This window comes from Macaca mulatta, chromosome 16, assembly GCF_049350105.2.
Source record: "Macaca mulatta isolate MMU2019108-1 chromosome 16, T2T-MMU8v2.0, whole genome shotgun sequence".
Lineage (NCBI taxonomy): Eukaryota > Metazoa > Chordata > Mammalia > Primates > Cercopithecidae > Macaca > Macaca mulatta.
Genome location: NC_133421.1, coordinates 11765480 through 11771725, shown reverse-complemented (window position 1 = coordinate 11771725; position 6246 = coordinate 11765480). Strand labels below are relative to the sequence as shown.

Sequence of the window (6246 nt, the reverse complement as noted above, 5' to 3'; positions counted from 1 at the left end):
TCCAACTATGTAAGTAAATATTTTCCTCTGTCAAAATGTATTCCACAAGATGGTTTGCAATGGGGACATAGCTTCCGGCTTATGAAGTACTGTAATTTATTCAGCTAATCCCTGACATTTGACATGTGGGTTGATTCAAATGGGTCACTATTGTAAATAACACTGCCAACTTCTGATTCAAAAATGGCACATTTTGAATTGGTTAGCAATTCCTACTATAACCTCTCCAAATTCTCAAAACTTTCTTCATTCAACAAATATTTCTTGAATGTCTACCATGTGTCATGCACTGTTCTAATTGCTGAGGATAAAGAAATGAACAAAATAGAGAAAAACCCCTACTTTCATTGTAGCTTACAATGCAGTGGGGTGAACGGTCATAATACTATGTGCCAATAATATACATACAAACATACGATATGTTAATAATATACTACTAATAAAATAATAATGGTGACAGCTACCACTTATTAAATGTTTGCCATCTGCCAGATGTTACGCTAAGCCCTTTCTGTGCAGTTAATCCTGGGGCCCTATTATCATCTCTATTTTTCAGAAAAGACCACTGGTTCTTTAACTTGCTCCCACCCCCACTATTAATGCAGGCAGACCTGGTGCTGAATCAGTTGAATCTGACCTTTCCCCCAAAAACCTCTGATCTTAACCTGTGGCTGCAAGAAGATGCTGCATCATGGAGCGATAGAATCCCAGGTGAGCCTGTGTTTTGTTTTTTCAGTTCATGTCTTTTATTAACTCATACAGTGACTTGTCTTCTGGTTTGTTGAAGCAGTAAGTCAGACAACATTTGCCACAATAATGTCTGTCAAAGTGGCTTGCCGTAAACGCTCCAACACCACATTCATCAGAAGGGCACCCTCGACAAAGGCGACTAATTTTTTTTTTTTTTTTTTTTTTTTTTTTTTGAGACGGAGTCTCGCTCTGTCGCCCAGGCTGGAGTGCAGTGGCCGGATCTCAGCTCACTGCAAGCTCCGCCTCCCGGGTTCACGCCATTCTCCTGCCTCAGCCTCCCGAGTAGCTGGGACTACAGGCGCCCGCCACCTCGCCCGGCTAGTTTTTTGTATTTTTTAGTAGAGACGGGATTTCACCGTGTTAGCCAGGATGGTCTTGATCTCCTGACCTCGTGATCCGCCCGTCTCGGCCTCCCAAAGTGCTGGGATTACAGGCTTCAGCCACAGCGCCCGGCCAAGGCGACTAATTTTTCTGTTCTCATCTACCTTTTAATATTTCAGGACAGCCAGCTTAACCTTCTTTCTGTTGTGCTTATTCTTCTTAGGAGTGGGGTAAGACTTCTTCTTCCTTTTCTTAGCAGCACCACGAAGTCTCAATACAAAATGAAGAGTAGACTCTTTTTGAATATTGTAGTCAAAGTACGTCCATCTTCCAGTTGCTTGCCAGCAAAGATCGGTCTCTGCCGACCAGGAGGAATTCCTTCCTTAACCTGGATCTTGGCCTATACATTTTCTATTGTGTCCGAGGGTTCACCCTCGAGGGTGATGGTCTTCCCTGTAAGGGTTATCACGAAAATCTGCATTTTGGTGGCGGGTCCACCGCAGAGGGTGGATCGAAAAGGAAAGGAGAGCCTGTTTTAATGAAGGAAGTAGACCTCGATCCGTGCTTGTCAAACTTCACTTCAGCTGTGGACTAAGAAGGCACGGGACTATTCACAGGCAATTCGCCTTCTACCTGTTGACAAATATCAGATCGTATTTTGCGCATGAGTGAATTAAGAGAACAAAACCATCAAGAGATCTATAAAAAAAATACAGAAAGAAAAAAATACATGATTGGGACACAGAGGAAGAACAAACCACTGGAAACCATCCATTGTCAGATCAATGGGAACATGTTAGGAAACTTTTCTGCCTAGGGCACAGAAAGACACGGCCTTTCTGAAACAAAAAATCATTAGGAGAAAACAAACTCAGATGAAAAGGCAGCAGGCTTAGATAAATGAAAGTGGCATTTAAAAGGGTAATAAAGAAGGATTATAAGGAAACTAAAAACAAAAGCAGATTAAAATTCGTAATTCCCTCATAAAGGGTAGAGTTGATGCTGCCAAAAAAAAATAATAATAATACAATCAGACAATACCTTATATTGGTGAGGACCTGAGACAGCTGGAACTTTTCTTCTTTTTTTGAGATGGAGCTGTCGCCCAGGCTGGAGTGCAGTGGCACGATCTCGGCTCACTGCAAGCTCCACCTCCTGGGTTCACGCCTGCCTCAGCCTCCTGAGTAGCTGGGACTACAGGTGCCCGTCACCATGCCTGGCTAATTTTTTTGTATTTTTAGTAGAGACGGGGTTTCACTGTGTTAGCCGGGAGGGTGGAACTCTTGCACATTTGTTATGGGAAACAATTTGACAATATCCACTACAACTGAAAATGCACATATCCTATGACCATGCAATTCCACTCCCAGGCAGACACCCTAGGGCAGTGGGTCCAAATATTGTTGAATGTGAGCATCCCATGCTGATTGCTTTTTGTTTGTTTGTTTTGTTTTGTTTTTGTTTTTGTTATTTCCCCTGAGACAGTCTTACTCTGTCTCCCAGGCTGGAGTGCAATGGCATGATCTCAGTTCACTGCAACCTCTGCCTCCCGAGTTCAAGCGATTCTCCTACCTCAGCCTCCCGAGTAGCTGAGATTACAGGAACCAGCCATCGTGCCTGGCTAATTTTTGTATTTTTGTAGAGACAGGGTTTCACCCTGTTGACCAGACTGGTTTTGAACTCCTGACCCCAGGTGATCTGCCCGTCTCGCCTCGGCCTCCCAAAGTGCTGGGGTTACAGGCATGAGCCACTGCACACAGCCAGATTCCCTAGCTTTCTTCTTCTTCTTTTTTTTTTTATTATTATACTTTAAGTTCTGGAATACACGTGCAGAGCATGCAGGTTTGTTACATAGGTATACAAGCGCTATGGTGGTTTGCTGCACCCATCAAGCCATCATCTACATTAGGTATTTCTCCTAATGCTATCCCTCCCTAGCTCCCCATCCTTCAATAGGCCCCAGTGTGTGATGCTCCCCTCCCTGTGTACATATGTTCCCATTGTTCAACTCTCACTTATGAGTGAGAACACACAGTGGTTAGTTTTCTGTTCTTGTATTAGTTCGCTGAGAATGATGGTTTCCAGCTTCATCCATGTCCCTGAAAAGGACATGAGCTCATCCTTTTTTATGGCTGCATAGTATTCCATGGTATATATGTGCCACATTTTCTTTATCCAGTCTGTCATTGATGGGCATTCAGGTTGGTTCCAAGTCTTTGCTATTGCGAACAGTGCTGCAGTAAACATATGTGTGCATGTGTCTTTATAGTACGTGTGCATGTGTATATATGTGTGCATGTTTCTTTATAGTAGAATGATTTGTAATCCTTTGTGTATATACCCAGTAATGGGATTGCTGGGTCAAATGGTATTTCTGGTTCTAGATCCTTGAGGAATTACCTCACTGTCTTCCACAATGGTTGAACTAATTTACACTCCCACCAACAGTGTAAAAGTGTTCCTATTTCTCCACATCCTCTCCAGCATCTGTTGTTTCCTGACTTTTTAATGAACACCATTCTAACTGACGTGAGATGGCATCTCATTGTGGTTTTGATTTGTATTTCTCTAATGATCAGTGATGATGAGCTTTGTTGCATATGTTTCTTGGCCGCATAAATGTCTTCTTTTGAGAAATGTCTGTTCATATCCTTCACCCAGTGTTTGATGGTTTTTGTTTGTTTTGGTTTTTGGTTTTTTTGAGACAGAATTTCGCTCTTGTTGCCCAGGCTGGAGTACAACGGCGCGATCTCGGCTCACTGAAACCTCCACCTCCCAGGTTCAAGCAATTCTTCTGCCTCAGCCTCCTGAGTAGCTGGGATTACAGGCCGAGGCGGGTGGATCACCTGAGGTCGGAAGTTCAAGACCAGCCTGACCAATGTGGAGAAACCCCATCTCTACTAAAAATTAGCTGGGCGTGGTGGTGCACGCCTGTAATCTGAGTCCAGCCTGTTGTCCAGGCTGGAAAAAAAAAAAAAAAAGGAATTAACTGTACCCACGCATATCAATAAGGATGACTCTCACAAACATAACTGGGGTGGGGGGCAGTTCACGGGACAGCATATACAAGTTGATGTTATTTACAGAAGGGGAAACTTTGCATAACTAAACATCACTAATCATCAGGGAAATGCAAGTCAAAAAACCACAATAAGATCCCATATCGCTCCAGTTAGGATGGCTATTATCAAAAAGACAAAAAATAACAAATGCCGATGAGGAGATAGAGAAAAGGGAATGTTTATGCACTTTTGGTGGGAATGTAAATTAGTACAGCTATTATGGAAAACAGTATGAAGGTTTCTCAAAAAGCTAAAAATGGAACTACCATATGATCCAGCAATCCCACTGCTGTGCATATATCCAAAAGAGAAGGCCAGGCACGGTGGCTCACACCTGTAATCCCAGCACTTTGGGAGGCCGAGGTGGGTGAATCACCTGAGGTCAGGAGTTTGGGACCAGCCTGGCCAACACGGTGAAAATCTGTCTCTACTAAAAATACAAAAATTAGCTGGGCGTGGTGGCAGGCATCTGTAATCCCAGCTACTTGGGAGCTGAGGCAGGAGAATCACCTGAACCCGGTAGGTGGAGGTTGTAGTGATCTGAGACCGCATCACTGCACTCCAGCCTGGGTGCACAGAAAGACTCCGTCTCAATAATCAAACAAACAAACAAACAAGGTATTGTATAAGGATACACAGGTCATATGTTTGTTCATATATATCAAGAAATGCAAGGGGATGATGAGCACAAAACTCAGGATAGTAATCACCAGAAAGGAAGAGAAGGCTTCTAAGATGCTAGAACTGTTTGATTTTTTAAGCTGATAATGGTAGCTTATTCCTTATACATATGTTATAAATATTATTTTGTGTATTTTAATTATTTAATTAAACCTTGAGGAAAGGATTTAAAAAAATTTTTTTTGAGACAGGTTCGCACTCTGTTACCCAGGCTGGAGTGCAGTGGCACTATCATGGCTCACTGTAGCCTCAACTCCCTGGGCTCAAGAGATCCTCCCACCTCAGCCTCCCTAATAGCTGGGACTACAGGCATGGAACACCATACTCAGCTAGTGTGTGTGTGTGTGTGTGTGTGTGTGTGTGTGTGTGTGTGTGTTGTGTGTGTGTGTTGTGTGTGTGTAGACAAGATTTCACCATGTTGCCCAGGCGGGTCTTGAACTCCTGAGCTCAAGTAATCTGCCCGCCTTGGCCTTTCAAAGTGCTGAGACTACAGACATGAGCTACTGCACCTGGCAAAGTTTTTTAAAGATAAAAATTCAGCCGGGCACGGTGGCTCACGCCTGTGATCCCAACACTTTGGGAGGCCGAGGCGAGCAGATCACCTGAGGTCAAGAGTTCGAGACCAGCCTGGCCAACACGGTGAAACCCCGACTCTACTAAAACATACAAAAATTAGCCGGGCGTGGTGGCGTGTTCCTGTAATCCCAGCTACCCAGGGGGCTGAGGCGGGAGAATCACTGGAACCCAGGAGGCAGAAGCTTCAGTGAGCCAAGATTGCACCACTGTACTCCAGCCTAGGTGACAGAGCAAGACTTTGTCTCAAAAAATAAATAAATAAAAAATAAGATAAAGATTCATGCATTAGCGACCTATTTGAAAAATTCTTCTAATTTTCAAAGAAAAGGAACCAATGGGAAAAAACATGATGAAAGAAAAGTGTAGCTATAGAACAGCCAAAATTATACATTTTCTGATTGTAATGCAAAGAAAAAAACATTTTAAATTCCTACTTCTTAAAATTAATTTATATAATCTTAGATGTAGATAAGAATTTTGTGAGCTAGGAACCGTAAAGAAAAATAGTTTTCAGGCTGAACTACAAACAAAGGTAAAACGACACCAAGGTTATTGAGTCAATGCATTGGGATAAAGTGGTTATAGATGTTTGCCCATGGCCTTGAATATTTCCTTAAGTGAGTTCTTGGAAGTAGCATTACTGACACATAATAGACGCTCAATAAATAGTTGTTAATGCCGGGTGTGGTGGAACATGCTTATAGTCCCAGCAACTCAGGAGGCTGAGTTGGGAGGATCACTTGAGCCCGAGAGTTTGAGTCCAGCCTGGGCAACATAACAAGACTCCATTTCTATAAAAATAAAAATAAATAAATAAGTGCTAAATGCATGAATGAACTTAGAGAATTCGGTAAAA

The 6246-nt window shown here is 42.8% G+C and overlaps 1 pseudogene; it reads right to left on the bottom strand.

Moving 5' to 3' along the window:
* Window positions 1-732: 732 nt before the first annotated feature.
* LOC100429001 (ubiquitin-ribosomal protein eS31 fusion protein pseudogene) lies at window positions 733-1552 on the bottom strand (annotated as a pseudogene).
* Window positions 1553-6246: the final 4694 nt, after the last annotated feature.